This window comes from Protopterus annectens, chromosome 10.part0 (genome assembly GCF_019279795.1).
Source record: "Protopterus annectens isolate FY-2018-M chromosome 10.part0, PAN1.0, whole genome shotgun sequence".
NCBI lineage: Eukaryota > Metazoa > Chordata > Ceratodontiformes > Protopteridae > Protopterus > Protopterus annectens.
This window is the reverse complement of record NC_056744.1, coordinates 101891814-101909126: the sequence shown is the minus strand read 5'-3', so window position 1 is coordinate 101909126 and position 17313 is coordinate 101891814. Positions and strand designations below refer to the sequence as shown.

At 41.5% G+C, this 17313-nt stretch overlaps 1 protein-coding gene across 1 annotated transcript in view; it reads left to right on the top strand.

Moving 5' to 3' along the window:
* LOC122812982 (alpha-N-acetylgalactosaminide alpha-2,6-sialyltransferase 2-like) overlaps nt 1–17313 on the top strand; it is a 567580-nt gene that overhangs the window by 166085 nt on the left and 384182 nt on the right. The gene's annotated exons all lie outside the window — the stretch shown is intronic.

Genomic DNA, 17313 nt, shown 5'->3' with positions numbered 1-17313 from the left:
TAATTTCTTTTAAAGAAAAGAAAATGGGGAAATAGGACAGTGGTGAAAAAAGGGGGCAAAAGAGGGTAGGACAGTAGGAAAACAAGCTTGGGATGTGCAGGAAGGATGTAGGGAAGGCCCATAGCTGCCCAATTCTTTACCAGCAACAGCTGTGCATATGTTAGAAATTTAGAGTGAGATTTGACACCTTCTACCCCTGAGAGTGGGGTGAGGACAACTAAATATGTTGTACAGCCAATTGTAATTATCAGTTTACATGTCCAGCAGACATGTATGGAAATGGGCAGCTAAGTATGGGGCGTAATTTTTTTGTGGGAACAGAGTGCCCTTTTTTATTTTTTTTTCAGGTAAGAGTGGAATGTGAGGTACAGGAAGTAGGTATATTTGGGGAGGTAGGTTGGGGACGTTAACAGACAAGACAAACAAGACGCATACAGGGGCAGAGTATGACACATGTGGGGTGTAAACACAATTTACGGGGACGAATGTTTGGATATCGCAAGCCCATGAGCCCACAAATTGCAACAGTGGAACTGAGATCCCCACCCATGGGCAGTTACCACTGCGCCTTCACAGCCCAGGCCAGGGCTGTGCTGGGGGCTGGATAAGACGGGCAGGCACACCCATAAGTTGCGCCACTCTCGCCTCAAGCTGGCATAGGGGATCAGTCACAGAATGCCTGATCTCACTACGCACCAAAGACCAGACCCTACGGAGGGTGAGTGGAGGCTCTCCTCCGGCCATGCTTGCAGAGGGGGGATGAGCCCCATCCCCTGCAGCGCTTCCACCCGAAGGTGGAACAGGGCCACTGGAGGAGGAGGTCCCGGCCTGGGCACTGATGCCAGGTGCACTCGCCAGATGAGGTGGGAGATGTGGGTCCGCTGGAACCCGCCTTCCCTATTGTCCTATGTTTAGCAGTATTATATGGCATTTTGGGTTAGTAACAAACAACATCATTCAAAATTAGTTGTAACAGCATGCATTAGTATTCCCATTAACCAAACACACATGAATTCTGAACATTGAGCAGCAAGCATAACACATGCATATTTAGAACAACAGTGGACATTCCAACAGCATGCAGGGTTCATTGGTGGCAACAGGCCATCAGGTTTGGACATGTAAACAGGGCACATGCATCAACGTACATGCAGATATGTATAAACCAACAGGACAAATGTCCATGGGAATTAATTGTGAATACATATACCCAGTTTGGTGTGGAATGGCATCATTTGTGAGAATAGGGTAGGGTGGAGAAATATTACATTAACAACTTAAACTACCTATACATATACTGTACATTCCTAGTAGATGCATATATATATCCCCTACATGTATTAGTGCAGTTTCCTGTATGTAACCTTAGGAATGTTGGTGAAGGGGATGTTACTCCTACATTAATATACATTCCATTTTTATTCATATATGTTCATATCTGGCTGTGTTCAGGTAAAGCATCCTGCTACATTTGATTTATATGGGTCTAGACAACTGTGGATGTTCAACATTTCATACAACCATACTATCTCCATAATGCAAGGATACAGCAACATATCCAAATTGTGGGATGGACACAGTCCAGGTTCTGTACTTTATTAAAGACATTTCACTCTTTGGTTGTGGCTGTCTCATTCATTTCATTATGTAGTGAATGCAGTATACCTTTATTCCAGACTTATTACAGCTTTCTTGGTAGCTTCAAACTGTCTTTCTCACACTCTCTCATTTATTTTATATTTACATTTCAGGATGGTACTTAATTCTAGGCTTTATTAACATTTATTACTTGGTTACAACAATCCTTTCCGGCTGACTCACTTATTTCATATGGCAGAATTTACAAGGATGTATTTGACACTTGTCTATCCTTTGATTGATTACAACACTCATTTTCAGGCTGAAGCAGTTATCTGATATTACAATACAGGTGGAAACTCTATTTGAGACTTGTTTATAGGTTCATAGGTTCATAGGTTCATACTAGGCTATCTGCCCTAGGGCATTTATAAGCCTAGCCAGCCCTTAGGTTGAAGAATACTATACCCATTAGTTTGCCGTGCCTCTGTCCAGTAGTGATACAGAGATGATCCCCGTGGTAAACCTACGATCTCCCATCCACTGGTCAAGATTCCTCTTGAACAGAGCCAGCGAGGTGCTCTGTCTCACATGGACCGGGATTCTGTTCCACAGCATAGGGAGTCTCTGGGTGATGAATCTGTCCCTCCAGCACATCCTATTTATATCCGTGTTGAGGTTTAAGTCTCTTGCTCTTGTGGCTCTGGTGAATTTGGATTTTTTGAGGTGGAGCATGTCCATTAATTCCGGGTTGGACATGGCCTTGTATGTCAGGCACAGGTCACCTCTGAGCAGATGGTATGTGACTGAATAGAGCTGGAGTTTCTTCAGTCGGGCAGCATATGGCATATTTTTGAGCCCCTTTATCCTTTTGGTGAGGAACTTGGGGGTCTTTCCAATTGCTGCAGGTGTCGGGTAAGATACATTCGAATGGGGCATTGTACTCAATCATTGGTCTGATAAGTGAAGAGTACAGGGGAACAATGACCTCCCTTGATCTGGATATGAATCCCTTCATAATCAGGTGGGCAATGTAGAAGGTCCTCCTAACCACTTTGGCAATGTGAGTGTCAAAGAAAGGTTACTGTCAACTTGGGTCCCCAGGTCCCTGATAACCTCTTCTGTGCTTAATGGATTGCCACCTATGTGGTAACTTGGGGTTACCTTGTTTTTACCAAAGGGTATGACTATACATTTTTTGGCGTTTAGCTTAAGGCCATGGCTCTGGCACCAGTTATCCGTTTCTATGAGACCTCTCTGAAGGATATCTGTGTCCGATGGATTTTCAACTATGGCGCCCAGTTTGCAGTCATCTGCAAACTTTGTCAGCCACAATCCTCATATGTTTACCTGCACTTCTGAAAAGTAGATGCCAAACAAGAGGGGGCCCAGGACTGAGCCCTGTGGGACACCGCTTGTGACCGGCTTGGAGTATGACAAGGCACCAGCAACTCTAACCCTGTGGGTTCTGTCCTTGAGCCAGTTTGCAACCCATCTTGTGACATATGGGTTTACATTTAAGCTGGTGAGCTTTTCTATGATACCCGAGTGGGGTATTGTGTCGAAAGCTTTTGCAAGGTCAAGGTAGGCTGTGTGAACTGCCTTACCCTCATCAATGGCCTTGGTGACTGTTTCAAAAAAGTCGACCAAGTTCAAGAGGCATGATCTGCCCTTGACAAAGCCGAATTGGGTAGGATCCAATATCTGTAGGTCCCCTATGTCTTTATTTATGAGTTCCATTAGGATCCTCTCCATAGCTTTGCAGACCAGTCTTGTTAAGCTTATGGGGCGGTAATTACCAGGGTCCGTAGAAGCACCACCTTTCTGGAGTGGGACCACAGTTGCCGTACACCACTCTTTGGGTATGTATCCTGTGGTAAGGCTAAGATTAAACAGCAGCCTTATGTGTGGGTTTAGTTCCGCATTGAGTTCGTGTAGCACACAGCCGGGGACACCATCCGGTCCCATTGATGCTGTGTTTTTAGCTTTAGAGAGAGCAGCTCTCACCTGGGCATTTGAGATGATTGGGAGGCTACACTCTGCTGGGATAGATATTTCTCCTTTTGGGGGGGAGGGAGAAATTTTCACTGAACCTGTCTGCCAGTATGTTTGCAATATCTGTGGGTTCAGTGATTTTTGTATCATTTTGGACTAATTCTGAGCATATCTGGGAGTTTCCACCCAGATTTCTAACATAGCTATAGAAGGCCTTATGATTGTCTTTTGAGTCCTTGGCGATTTTTCTCTCAAAGTTGGCCTTGGATGATTTTATGAGTGATCGTAATTTTTTACTAGTATTGATCAGAGATGTCTTCCCTTTTAGGGATTTTGCTCTATCTTGTAGTAGCTTTCTCCTCTTGTTGTAAAGTTTGTTTATGGCTGGGGTCCACCAGATCGGGCGCTTGCCTTTGGTGGAAAGGGTCTTGATTTTATTTGGGATTGCTTGATCCATGCAATCCTGGAGGTGCTCGTAGAAAGCATTTGTAAGGGATTCAGCAGCGTGGGTTGTGGTTTCCAATGGCTCAGGGGCCTTGAAGGATACCACACCAGTCTTAAGAAGTGTGAAGTTGGCTTTAGAAAAGTTCTTCACTGTGGTCTTTTTTGTTGGGGGTGGGGGCAGGATGTGGATCTCCAGTGAGATTAGTTTATGGTCTGATCTCACCAATGAGGGATATACTTCCGGTGTGGAGCATTTTGTCCCCATGTTTGTGATGATCAGGTCTAGTATATTTTCACCTCTTGTGGGAATGGTGGCAAGTTGTTCCATAGCATTTGAGTTTATGAACTCCAGGAACCTTTGGGCTAGGGTATTGGGGCTTGAGTAATGTTCCCAGTCTATGTTTGGGTAGTTGAAGTCACCCAATATGATGGTGTTTGGAGAGACATTTATACTCTCCAGTGTCTTCAGGAAGGCTGTGTGGGGTTCCTGAGCTTGAGAGGGTGGCCTGTAACATGCTACAAACTGTAGAGCAGTTTTGCCTATGGTTAATTGCACCTGAATGGTCTCTGATGCTTCGTGAGTTGCCACCAGCCTGGAGGTGTGGGTATCCTTGATGAATATGGATACACCCCCTCCTTTTGTGGTACGGTCCGGGTTTGGGGCCGGAACGCATGATATGAGGTAAAACCTGATAGTGCCGGGGTGCTCTCAGGAGCCTTGAACCAGGTTTTAGTCACAGCACAGACATCAATATTCTCCATACTGAGGAGGGCTTCGAGGGAGTGCATCTTGAGATTTAGACTTCTGGCATTGAGCAGCATTACCCTTAGTTTTTTCCATTATTGTTTTCTAGGGCGGTGGGTTTAGAATTTGAGCCTTGTCTAAAAAAGGCACTATGGGGGTGGCAAGAGCCTTTGCCAATATCCGGAAACCCAAGGGTGACAGGTGCAAGCTGTCCCTTGTGAAGCAGCGTGACTTGTCAAGCATGTCATTCCAGGCAGACAGACATTGGATCCCCTTAGAATGACACCAGAAATTAAGCCAATTATTAAAACTGATCATTTTGTCTCTGTATTGTGGCATCATTCTTGGTGAAGGTAGGATACTGCTCAGGGTCAGGGTCATACCAGCCCGGGCTACATAATCTGAGAGCTCCTTTATGTCTCTTTTCATGTAGTCCAGGGAGGTACGTCTCAGGTCATTCACACCGGCATGGACAATGACTGAGTCATACTTGTACTTGCTGTGGAGTGACCTGAGTGCTTGTGTTATGTGGCGGATTCTAGCACCCGACAGGCAGCTTACTGTGACCCTCTCCTTGTTCAGTCTGGTGAGTGGGACATCAGTGTGTCTGACTATGGAGTCACCTATGACAAGTGTGTCTGGCATTGTGTTTGGCCTTAAGGGCTGTGACTGATTTGCACACTGACTTTGTGATGTATGTGTTGCTTGTGTTATGTCATGAGGTGGCAGTTGTTTGGGTGTCTGCTTTGGAGGCCTCTGCTGTTTTGGTAGATTTTTGATCAGTGCCTCCGAGTATGTCTTTGTGTGTTTATGTGTTTGATTTGTAGTTGTGATAGTTCTATGTGAGACTGGGTTTATGGTGTGTGTGGTTACCTTCTCCTCCTGTCTGGTTTTGCCAGTCCTGAGTTGAGAGAGCTCAGCCTCCAGTTTGGCTATATAGTTGCATCTCTCGCATGTATTTGTGTTTTGTGGGAGGAGGAGAGGGTTGTCTGTGTACATGAGGCAATTGTAACATTGCCTCAATATTCCCAGATTCACCAGCTGAGCAGGAGAGGACGCTAGCAACTGACCCTTTGACATGCTAGAAGAAATGAAAAAATTTGCTGTGTAACTGAGTCAGAAAGGACATATAGGGAAGGGGGTACTCAAGGGGGTTTTAAGCTAGTGAAGTACTTTGTATAATATAGAAGTGCTTTACCTGACTAAAAATGCTTTAGGAACAAGTGCTGAGCTTTACAGATAGAGAATAGACTGTTTAGATTACAAGTAGAGCAGTTCTAAGGGAAAAAATGAAGAGCAGACTTTACGGAGCCAGAAATAGTTTAACCTTGTTTAACCGGCGCTGCCCGATGGTGCTCTAGTGGCAACTCAGCTAAATGCAGAAAAGGCAATAAGTCAGTAGTACAGGCTAGCACACTTTAGTGGGCAGCCAAACGATTAAATTAAACAGCAAACAAACACTTTTCGACTTGAATTAGACTAATTTCGTCTAAAATGTACTTCTAAGTCCAGATAAAAAATGCAGTAAATAACTATGAAAACAGTTAAAGCTTGCTCTAGTTAAGCAGTAGAAGGTAAAACAAATATAAAAAACAGCAGGATACTTAATCAGGAAAGCAGTCACTTTTTTTCAGTTCTCTGTAGCCAGGAAGACTCAACAGGACCACGTGGAGCTGTGTCTGAGCAATATGGCTTCAAAAAATGCCAGAGGCAGATTTTAACCAGGGAACTTCAAAAGAGCTAGAAATGGTCCAAAATGACCAATTACTACAGCTTTTTGTGCTGAGGTCACTTCCCTCAAGGACAGGTAGGCTATTCAAGGCTCCCATTCCCACTGGTGAGCTAAGAAACTTCCTTCTATCCAAGTAAGGCAATGGACAACACAGGAACTACAACACAGCCCAGGATACAGCAAGGCCTGTAAACTGGTCTAACTAGTTTAGGAGAGGCAGGAAAACAAGGAATATTTTTTGTTTTTTTGTTTTTAAATAGAAACACACAGAAATGCAGAAAAGGCAATAAGTCAGTAGTATAGGCTAGCACACTTTAGTGGGCAGCCAAACAATTAAATTAAACAGCAAACAAACACTTTTCGACTTGAATTAGACTAATTTCGTCTAAAATGTACTTTTAAGTGCAGATAATAAAAATGCAGTAAATAACTATGAAAACAGTTAAAGCTTGCTCTAGGTAAGCAGTAGAAGGTAAAACAAATATAAAAAACAGCAGGATACTTAATCAGGAAAGCAGTCACATTTTTTCAGTTCTCTGTAGCCAGGAAGACTCAACAGGACCACGTGGAGCTGTGTCTGAGCAATATGGCTTCAAAAAAATGCCAGAGGCAGATTTTAACCAGGGAACTTCAAAAGAGCTAGAAATGGTCCAAAATGACCAATTACTACAGCTTCTTGTGCTGAGGTCACTTCCCTCAAGGACAGGTAGGCTATTCAAGGCTCCCCATTCCCACTGGTGAGCTAAGAAACTTCCTTCTATCCAAGTAAGGCAATGGACAACACAGGAACTACAACACAGCCCAGGATACAGCAAGGTCTTTAAACTGGTCTAACTAGTTTAGGAGAGGCAGGAAAACAAGGAATATTTTTTTGTTTTTTTTGTTTTTAAATAGAAACACACAGAAATGCAGAAAAGGCAATAAGTCAGTAGTACAGGATAGCACACTTTAGTGCACAGCCAAACAATTAAATGAAACAGCAATCAAACACTTTTCGACTTGAATTAGACTAATTTCGACCGAAATCTACTTTTAAGTGCAGATAATAAAAAATGCAGTAAATAACTATGAAAACAGTCCAAGTTTGCTCTAGGTAAGCAGTAGAAGATAAAACAAATATAAAAAACAGCAGGATACTTAATCAGGAAAGCAGTCGCTTTTTTCAGTTCTCTGTAGCCAGGAAGACTCAACAGGACCACGTGGAGCTGTGTCTGAGCAATATGGCTTCAAAAAAATGCCAGAGGCAGATTTTAACCCGGGAACTTCAAAAGAGCTAGAAATGGTCCAAAATGACCAATTACTACAGCTTCTTGTGCTGAGGTCACTTCCCTCAAGGACAGGTAGGCTATTCAAGGCTCCCATTCCCACTGGTGAGCTAAGAAACTTCCTTCTATCCAAGTAAGGCAATGGACAACACAGGAACTACAACTCAGCCCAGGATACAGCAAGGCCTGTAAACTGGTCTAACTAGTTTAGGAGAGGCAGGAAAACAAGGAATATTTTTTTTTTTTGTTTTTAAATAGAAACACACAGAAATGCAGAAAAGGCAATAAGTCAGTAGTACAGGCTAGCACACTTTAGTGCACAGCCAAACAATTAAATTAAACAGCAAACAAACACTTTTCGACTTGAATTAGACTAATTTCGACTAAAATGTACTTTTAAGTGCAGATAATAAAAATGCAGTAAATAACTATGAAAACAGTTAAAGCTTGCTCTAGGTAAGCAGTAGAAGGTAAAACAAATATAAAAAACAGCAGGATACTTAATCAGGAAAGCAGTCGCTTTTTTCAGTTCTCTGTAGCCAGGAAGACTCAACAGGACCACGTGGAGCTGTGTCTGAGCAATATGGCTTCAAAAAATGCCAGAGGCAGATTTTAACCAGGGAACTTCAAAAGAGCTAGAAATGGTCCAAAATGACCAATTACTACAGCTTCTTGTGCTGAGGTCACTTCCCTCAAGGACAGGTAGGCTATTCAAGGCTCCCCATTCCCACTGGTGAGCTAAGAAACTTCCTTCTATCCAAGTAAGGCAATGGACAACACAGGAACTACAACACAGCCCAGGATACAGCAAGGCCTGTAAACTGGTCTAACTAGTTTAGGAGAGGCAGGAAAACAAGGAATATTTTTTTGTTTTTTTTTGTTTTTAAATAGAAACACACAGAAATGCAGAAAAGGCAATAAGTCAGTAGTACAGGATAGCACACTTTAGTGCACAGCCAAACAATTAAATGAAACAGCAATCAAACACTTTTCGACTTGAATTAGACTAATTTCGACTGAAATCTACTTTTAAGTGCAGATAATAAAAAATGCAGTAAATAACTATGAAAACAGTTCAAGTTTGCTCTAGGTAAGCAGTAGAAGATAAAACAAATATAAAAAACAGCAGGATACTTAATCAGGAAAGCAGTCGCTTTTTTTCAGTTCTCTGTAGCCAGGAAGACTCAACAGGACCACGTGGAGCTGTGTCTGAGCAATATGGCTTCAAAAAAATGCCAGAGGCAGATTTTAACCCGGGAACTTCAAAAGAGCTAGAAATGGTCCAAAATGACCAATTACTACAGCTTCTTGTGCTGAGGTCACTTCCCTCAAGGACAGGTAGGCTATTCAAGGCTCCCATTCCCACTGGTGAGCTAAGAAACTTCCTTCTATCCAAGTAAGGCAATGGACAACACAGGAACTACAACACAGCCCAGGATACAGCAAGGCCTGTAAACTGGTCTAACTAGTTTAGGAGAGGCAGGAAAACAAGGAATATTTTTTTGTTTGTTTTTAAATAGAAACACACAGAAATGCAGAAAAGGCAATAAGTCAGTAGTACAGGCTAGCACACTTTAGTGGAAAGCCAAACAATTAAATTAAACAGCAAACAAACACTTTTTGACTTGAATTTGACTAATTTTGACTAAAATGTACTTTTAAGTGCAGATAATAAAAAATGCAGTAAATAACTATGAAAACAGTTAAAGCTTGCTCTAGGTAAGCAGTAGAAGGTAAAACAAATATAAAAAGCAGCAGGATACTTAATCAGGAAAGCAGTCACTTTTATTCAGTTCTCTGTAGCCAGGAAGACTCAACAGGACCACGTGGAGCTGTGTCTGAGCAATATGGCTTCAAAAAAAATGCCAGAGGCAGATTTTAACCAGGGAACTTCAAAAGAGCAAGAAATGGTCCAAAATGACCAATTACTACAGCTTCTTGTGCTGAGGTCACTTCCCTCAAGGACAGGTAGGCTATTCAAGGCTCCCCACTCCCACTGGTGAGCTAAGAAACTTCCTTCTATCCAAGTAAGGCAATGGACAACACAGGAACTACAACACAGCCCAGGATACAGCAAGGCCTGTAAACTGGTCTAACTAGTTTAGGAGAGGCAGGAAAACAAGGAATATTTTTTGTTTTGTTTTTAAATAGAAACACACAGAAATGCAGAAAAGGCAATAAGTCAGTAGTACAGGATAGCACACTTTAGTGGGCAGCCAAACAATTAAATTAAACAGCAAACAAACACTTTTCGACTTGAATTAGACTAATTTCGACTGAAATGTACTTTTAAGTGCAGATAAAAAAAATGCAGTAAATAACTATGAAAACAGTTAAAGATTGCTCTAGGTAAGCAGTAGAAGGTAAAACAAATAAAAAAACAGCAGGATACTTAATCAGGAAAGCAGTCGCTTTTATTCAGTTCTCTGTAGCCAGGAAGACTCAACAGGACCACGTGGAGCTGTGTCTGAGCAATATGGCTTCAAAAAAATGCCAGAGGCAGATTTTAACCAGGGAACTTCAAAAGAGCTGGAAATGGTCCAAAATGACCAATTACTACAGCTTCTTGTGCTGAGGTCACTTCCCTCAAGGACAGGTAGGCTATTCAAGGCTCCCATTCCCACTGGTGAGCTAAGAAACTTCCTTCTATCCAAGTAAGGCAATGGACAACACAGGAACTACAACACAGCCCAGGATACAGCAAGGCCTGTAAACTGGTCTAACTAGTTTAGGAGAGGCAGGAAAACAAGGAATATTTTTTTGTTTTTTTGTTTTTAAATAGAAACACACAGAAATGCAGAAAAGGCAATAAGTCAGTAGTACAGGCTAGCACACTTTAGTGCACAGCCAAACAATTAAATTAAACAGCAAACAAACACTTTTCGACTTGAATTAGACTAATTTCGACTAAAATGTACTTTTAAGTGCAGATAATAAAAATGCAGTAAATAACTATGAAAACAGTTAAAGCTTGCTCTAGGTAAGCAGTAGAAGGTAAAACAAATATAAAATCAGCAGGATACTTAATCAGGAAAGCAGTCGCTTTTTCAGTTCTCTGTAGCCAGGAAGACTCAACAGGACCACGTGGAGCTGTGTCTGAGCAATATGGCTTCAAAAAAATGCCAGAGGCAGATTTTAACCAGGGAACTTCAAAAGAGCTAGAAATGGTCCAAAATGACCAATTACTACAGCTTCTTGTGCTGAGGTCACTTCCCTCAAGGACAGGTAGGCTATTCAAGGCTCCCCATTCCCACTGGTGAGCTAAGAAACTTCCTTCTATCCAAGTAAGGCAATGGACAACACAGGAACTACAACACAGCCCAGGATACAGCAAGGCCTGTAAACTGGTCTAACTAGTTTAGGAGAGGCAGGAAAACAAGGAATATTTTTGTGGTTTTTTTTTTTAAATAGAAACACACAGAAATTCAGAAAAGGCAATAAGTCAGTAGTACAGGCTAGCACACTTTAGTGGGCAGCCAAACAATTAAATTAAACAGCAAACAAACACTTTTCGACTTGAATTAGACTAATTTCGATTAAAATGTACTTTTAAGTGCAGATAATAAAAATGCAGTAAATAACTATGAAAACAGTTAAAGCTTGCTCTAGGTAAGCAGTAGAAGGTAAAACAAATATAAAAAACCAGCAGGATACTTAATCAGGAAAGCAGTCGCTTTTTTCAGTTCTCTGTAGCCAGGAAGACTCAACAGGACCATGTGGAGCTGTGTCTGAGCAATATGGCTTCAAAAAAATGCCAGAGGCAGATTTTAACCAGGGAACTTCAAAAGAGCTAGAAATGGTCCAAAATGACCAATTACTACAGCTTCTTGTGCTCAGGTCACTTCCCTCAAGGACAGGTAGGCTATTCAAGGCTCCCCATTCCCACTGGTGAGCTAAGAAACTTCCTTCTATCCAAGTAAGGCAATGGACAACACAGGAACTACAACACAGCCCAGGATACAGCAAGGCCTGTAAACTGGTCTAACTAGTTTAGGAGAAGCAGGAAAACAAGGAATATTTTTTTGGTTTTTTTGTTTTTAAATAGAAACACACAGAAATGCAGAAAAGGCAATAAGTCAGTAGTACAGGCTAGCACACTTTAGTGGGCAGCCAAACAATTAAATTAAACAGCAATCAAACACTTTTCGACTTGAATTAGACTAATTTCGACTAAAATGTACTTTTAAGTGCAGATAATAAAAAATGCAGTAAATAACTATGAAAACAGTTAAAGCTTGCTCTAGGTAAGCAGAGAAGGTAAAACAAATATAAAAACAGCAGGATACTTAATCAGGAAAGCAGTCGCATTTTTTCAGTTCTCTGTAGCCAGGAAGACTCAACAGGACCACGTGGAGCTGTGTCTGAGCAATATGGCTTCAAAAAAATGCCAGAGGCAGATTTTAACCAGGGAACTTCAAAAGAGCTAGAAATGGTCCAAAATGACCAATTACTACAGCTTCTTGTGCTGAGGTCACTTCCCTCAAGGACAGGTAGGCTATTCAAGGCTCCCCATTCCCACTGGTGAGCCAAGAAACTTCCTTCTATCCAAGTAAGGCAATGGACAACACAGGAACTACAACACAGCCCAGGATACAGCAAGGCCTGTAAACTGGTCTAACTAGTTTAGGAGAGGCAGGAAAACAAGGAATATTTTTTTTTTTTTTTTTTAAATAGAAACACACAGAAATGCAGAAAAGGCAATAAGTCAGTAGTACAGGCTATGACACTTTAGTGGGCAGCCAAACAATTAACTTAAACAGCAAACAAACACTTTTCGACTTGAATTAGACTAATTTCGACTAAAATGTACTTTTAAGTGCAGATAATAAAAATGCAGTAAATAACTATGAAAACAGTTAAAGCTTGCTCTAGGTAAGCAGTAGAAGGTAAAACAAATATAAAAAACAGCAGGATACTTAATCAGGAAAGCAGTCGCTTTTTTCAGTTCTCTGTAGCCAGGAAGACTCAACAGGACCACGTGGAGCTGTGTCTGAGCAATATGGCTTCAAAAAAATGCCAGAGGCAGATTTTAACCAGGGAACTTCAAAAGAGCTAGAAATGGTCCAAAATGACCAATTACTACAGCTTCTTGTGCTGAGGTCACTTCCCTCAAGGACAGGTAGGCTATTCAAGGCTCCCCATTCCCACTGGTGAGCTAAGAAACTTCCTTCTATCCAAGTAAGGCAATGGACAACACAGGGACTACAACACAGCCCAGGATACAGCAAGGCCTGTAAACTGGTCTAACTAGTTTAGGAGAGGCAGGAAAACAAGGAATTTTTTTTGTTTTTGTTTTTAAATAGAAACACACAGAAATGCAGAAAAGACAATAAGTCAGTAGTACAGGCTAGCACACTTTAGTGGGCAGCCAAACAATTAAATTAAACAGCAAACAAACACTTTTCGACTTGAATTAGACTAATTTCGACTAAAATGTACTTTTAAGTGCAGATAATAAAAAAGCAGTAAATAACTATGAAAACAGTTAAAGCTTGCTCTAGGTAAGCAGTAGAAGGTAAAACAAATATAAAAAACCAGCAGGATACTTAATCAGGAAAGCAGTCGCTTTTTTTCAGTTCTCTGTAGCCAGGAAGACTCAACAGGACCACGTGGAGCTGTGTCTGAGCAATATCAATCTTTATTACTGGATTGCAATACCCTTTTCCAGGCTGCATCACTTATCTAGCAGAATCTTTCTTCTAGGCTTATTTGACCTTTATTACTGGGTTACAACACTGAACTCTTTTACAGGCTGTCTCACTTATATTCTATAACAATACCAGCAGAATAATTAATGACCTGCCTGGTGGCGCAACCTTGCCAGCCTATCAGCATAGGCTTGCCGATTTGCGGAACGAACACCTGCAGCTGTAATATAAATGAAGGAATATTGGAACATACCTATCCATACTATAGGCTAGGCTAGCATTTCTTACATACTTAATTACATGGATACTTACTCAGTAGTGGGGCATTGGCATTTGACGGGCCTCCTGGATCCATCAGTTCAGGTGGTCCTCCTTTGGTCGCTTCAGGTCTGCATGGTGGTGACGGACCTGTTCACCAGTACTCGGAATGCCTGTGGCCCTGGTGAGATCATGTGCCAACCGGTTCCACGCCTCTGCCTTGTACGCTCCCCATTGAACCTGGCCTGCATGAGTTGGCCTTTATGATGGTGGACTAGGAGCCAAACCATATATTTTGACTCCTCAACGCCCCACCTTTGTGCTCTAAAGTGATTTCCCTCTCCTGCACCTGCCATCCTGACTGCAAATGGGTACCACAATCAGTTATGGTGTGTATTCCTGCCTATGCGGCTTATATATGCCGGTTTTCCCGCACTTGTCTGTGATTGGCCATTTTGGATATTTCTCAGCTTACAGCAAACCTGCTTTGTCATGGTTATATTTTTATTCATTCCTATATGCATGGTAATACTGTATTTCTAGGTACAACTGTCATGGCTTAGTGGTTCAGTACTTTGACTATGGTGCACAGTATCCCGGGTTTGACACTTGTCATTGCTTTTTTATTTTACTACAGTCTAGACAGGCTAGGAGGTGTGTTTGTGTAAAGGCGACTTTGCTACAGGTTGCTCAACGTTGCCCAACGATAAGCTGGCTGGCACGCTGCGCAGCTCTGCGCAAATGGCTTATGCTGGGTAATGCGTTATTTAGCTATAAGCACTCATATTAAGCTTGGTGAAGCACTGCCCAGCTATGGGCACTCATATTAAGCATGTTAAAGCACTGCCCAGCTACGGGGACTCATATTAAGCATGTTAAAGCACTGCTCAGCTACGGGCACTCATATTAAGCATGTTAAAGCACTACTCAGCTACGGGCACTCATATTAAGCTTGTTAAAGCACTGCTCAGCTATGGGCACTCATATTAAGCTTGTTAAAGCATTGCTAAGCTATGGGCAATTATGATCCTTTTTTTATATATTACATCGGTTTTGTTCACAAATACATGGGCCATTTCATTACATATTACTTAAATTATAGTTATATATGTCAGGGGATTGTTTCAGACTTATTTAAATAAAAATGGAGAATGATATTGTGGGTGCTCGAACCGTGACTACCTCCTCTTTGGCCGACGTCTCTACCACTATGCTATTGCTACTTGGCTTAATTTGCATATGTAGATCTTATATACTTTTCAATGTCTGCTAACTGTGGCTGAGCAAAGGGCATACCCGCGCAAACGAGCGCAAATGCGGGCAAACATTTTGGAAATTATATAAAAAAAAAAAGGCAACTGCTATTTTTACATTTTATACATTTTCAGTAGGGTTTAGTCTGTGGGTGTGTGGTGTTGTGTTCCTTGATATTTCAGCGGACTCGCTCGTGGGTGTTTACTTTCAGGGCTCTGACTCTTCTGGGGGCGTGTCCCTTTGCTGTACTCGGCAATCGGACATGCCCCCTACTTTCCTACATGGACTCTGTTAGACTAGGGTATGATTCAGCATGCCCTCATGAATATGCATGGCATGCTGACGTTATACCATTTAACTGCAGCCTCTGAGTAAGACATATTAAGTCTTACATGGAGGTTTCGTGAATCCGGCCCTATACCTAACATACAGTTCCACATCAGGTCAATTACACTGCATTCTCTGAAAAATTACTCATTTAAAGCATAGTGACTGATTAGTATTTTGAGATTGTTCCCATTCATTGTCCATTTCTAGATAAGATTTTATCTTGTTGATTTTGATTCAAAGTTCAACTCTGCAATTAGCATTTCCCACTGAAAAATCACTGTCGCTGTGTTTTTTTGTCTATACCAACATTATATGTGGTGTGTGGTCTTCTCTTTTTTCCGTGGTTGTGTGACTACAGATTTAGCTTATGTAAGTAAGGGGATGTGGGAGGCACATTCCTTCATGTGAATGGTGCAGAGAGACGTACCTCTTTCAAAAATGTATTAATTGCTTCAATGAACTGGAGCTTTAAACTTTTCTTTTCTGTCGGGTTGAATCTTCATTTACTTTAAACTTTGGGATATGTTGAGGAACCAACTCAGAAAACTGCGAAAACTGCACTCAGAAAACAACTCAAAATCCAAAAGAGCGCAGTAGGCAAGAGAGGGGCACTCCGATCAGTTAGCAAAAAGTCACTCGATTTATTAAATATCCACGAACAGCTTCAACAACAGCATTACAAACAGCAGATGCTGTTTGTATGCTGTTGTTGAAGCTGTTCGTGGATATTTAAGAAATCGAGTGACTTTTTGCTAACTGATCGGAGTGCCCCTCTCTTGCCTACTGCACTCTTTTATATGTTGAGGAACAGTACTTTTCTGTAGAAGAGGTACGCCACCTACTCCCCTCAGTATTGGGGGACTTTGCCCTCTGCAGCCCCAGACCTAATATAATCAGCTCTGATACTGCAACATCTAACAAACAGATGCAAACTTCGAGGCAGATACCTTGTTCAATCAATGCATGGTTTGGCTAACTATAATTAGTTGTGATCTTGGTTGCTGTTCACCTGATAGACTCTTATAAGATACAAGTAAATGGATAGTGTAAACACCTAGTATGTTTAAAGATACATGCACAAATAGTTAAAACAATGTGTATACCATATTAAATTATGACAAAATATGACTGTAATAGTGAAATCTTCTTAAGATTAAGGGTATGTCACACACATATAAAAAAGGTTGGAAAAATGTAAATGCACTACACAGCATTCAAATCCAAGCATTTAATGCCAACTAGTGGCCTCTAGCCTCTTGGCTTAGTTATATTAATTCCTCTAGCAATGCATACAGTTCTCCAACATCATCAACCTGCTTCTTTAGCTAATCTTCCAACCTGCCCTGGAGGGCAGGGTCTATATTAAATCAGAGAATGCTTAAAAAAGTGACTGCTGATTTGTCAACCCCATGTAAGCGAAAGCTTACAATTCCGAACTCTCGAAACAGCGATTTTTTTCCCAGGGGAAAAAAAAAATCACTGTTCCACAAAAAAATAAATAAATAAAAATAAAAAACTTCAAAACATTACATAAAATGGGGGGCTTTGCCCCCCTTACCCCGCACCCCCTACTTAAATATACCAACTCCGTGATTGCACTACAGTGATGAAAGCGGCAAAGTAATGGAGGCGGCCAAGCGATTTCTTTCCCAGGGAAATAAATTACTTATATGCCATTTCGTTATTTTGCTGTTTCGTGCTTTCAAGTTTGATCAAGACGCATTCGAAGGATTGCATCTTTGATTATATAATAGGAACCTGGAGGATATGTAGATGAGTGACCTGGTACTATCCTGGCATTTTCCTTGTTGATTTTACAGATCACATTCCAAGAGCCATATTTGGAAAAGAAAGGGCAGTTGTCATTTTCTTAATTTATTGTGTACCTAGACTGAACGGTTAGAATGATGGCTCCAGAAGCTTTTTTCTGGCTTTTGGTCCCTGGAAGTGTTCCGCGCTATGCCCAAGACTGAAAGTTTGTGCGAACATACTTATGAATGGAAAGGACATCTTTAATTGAGATCAAGTATCAGCAGCATTACAGAGGCTACCACATAGTCGGGG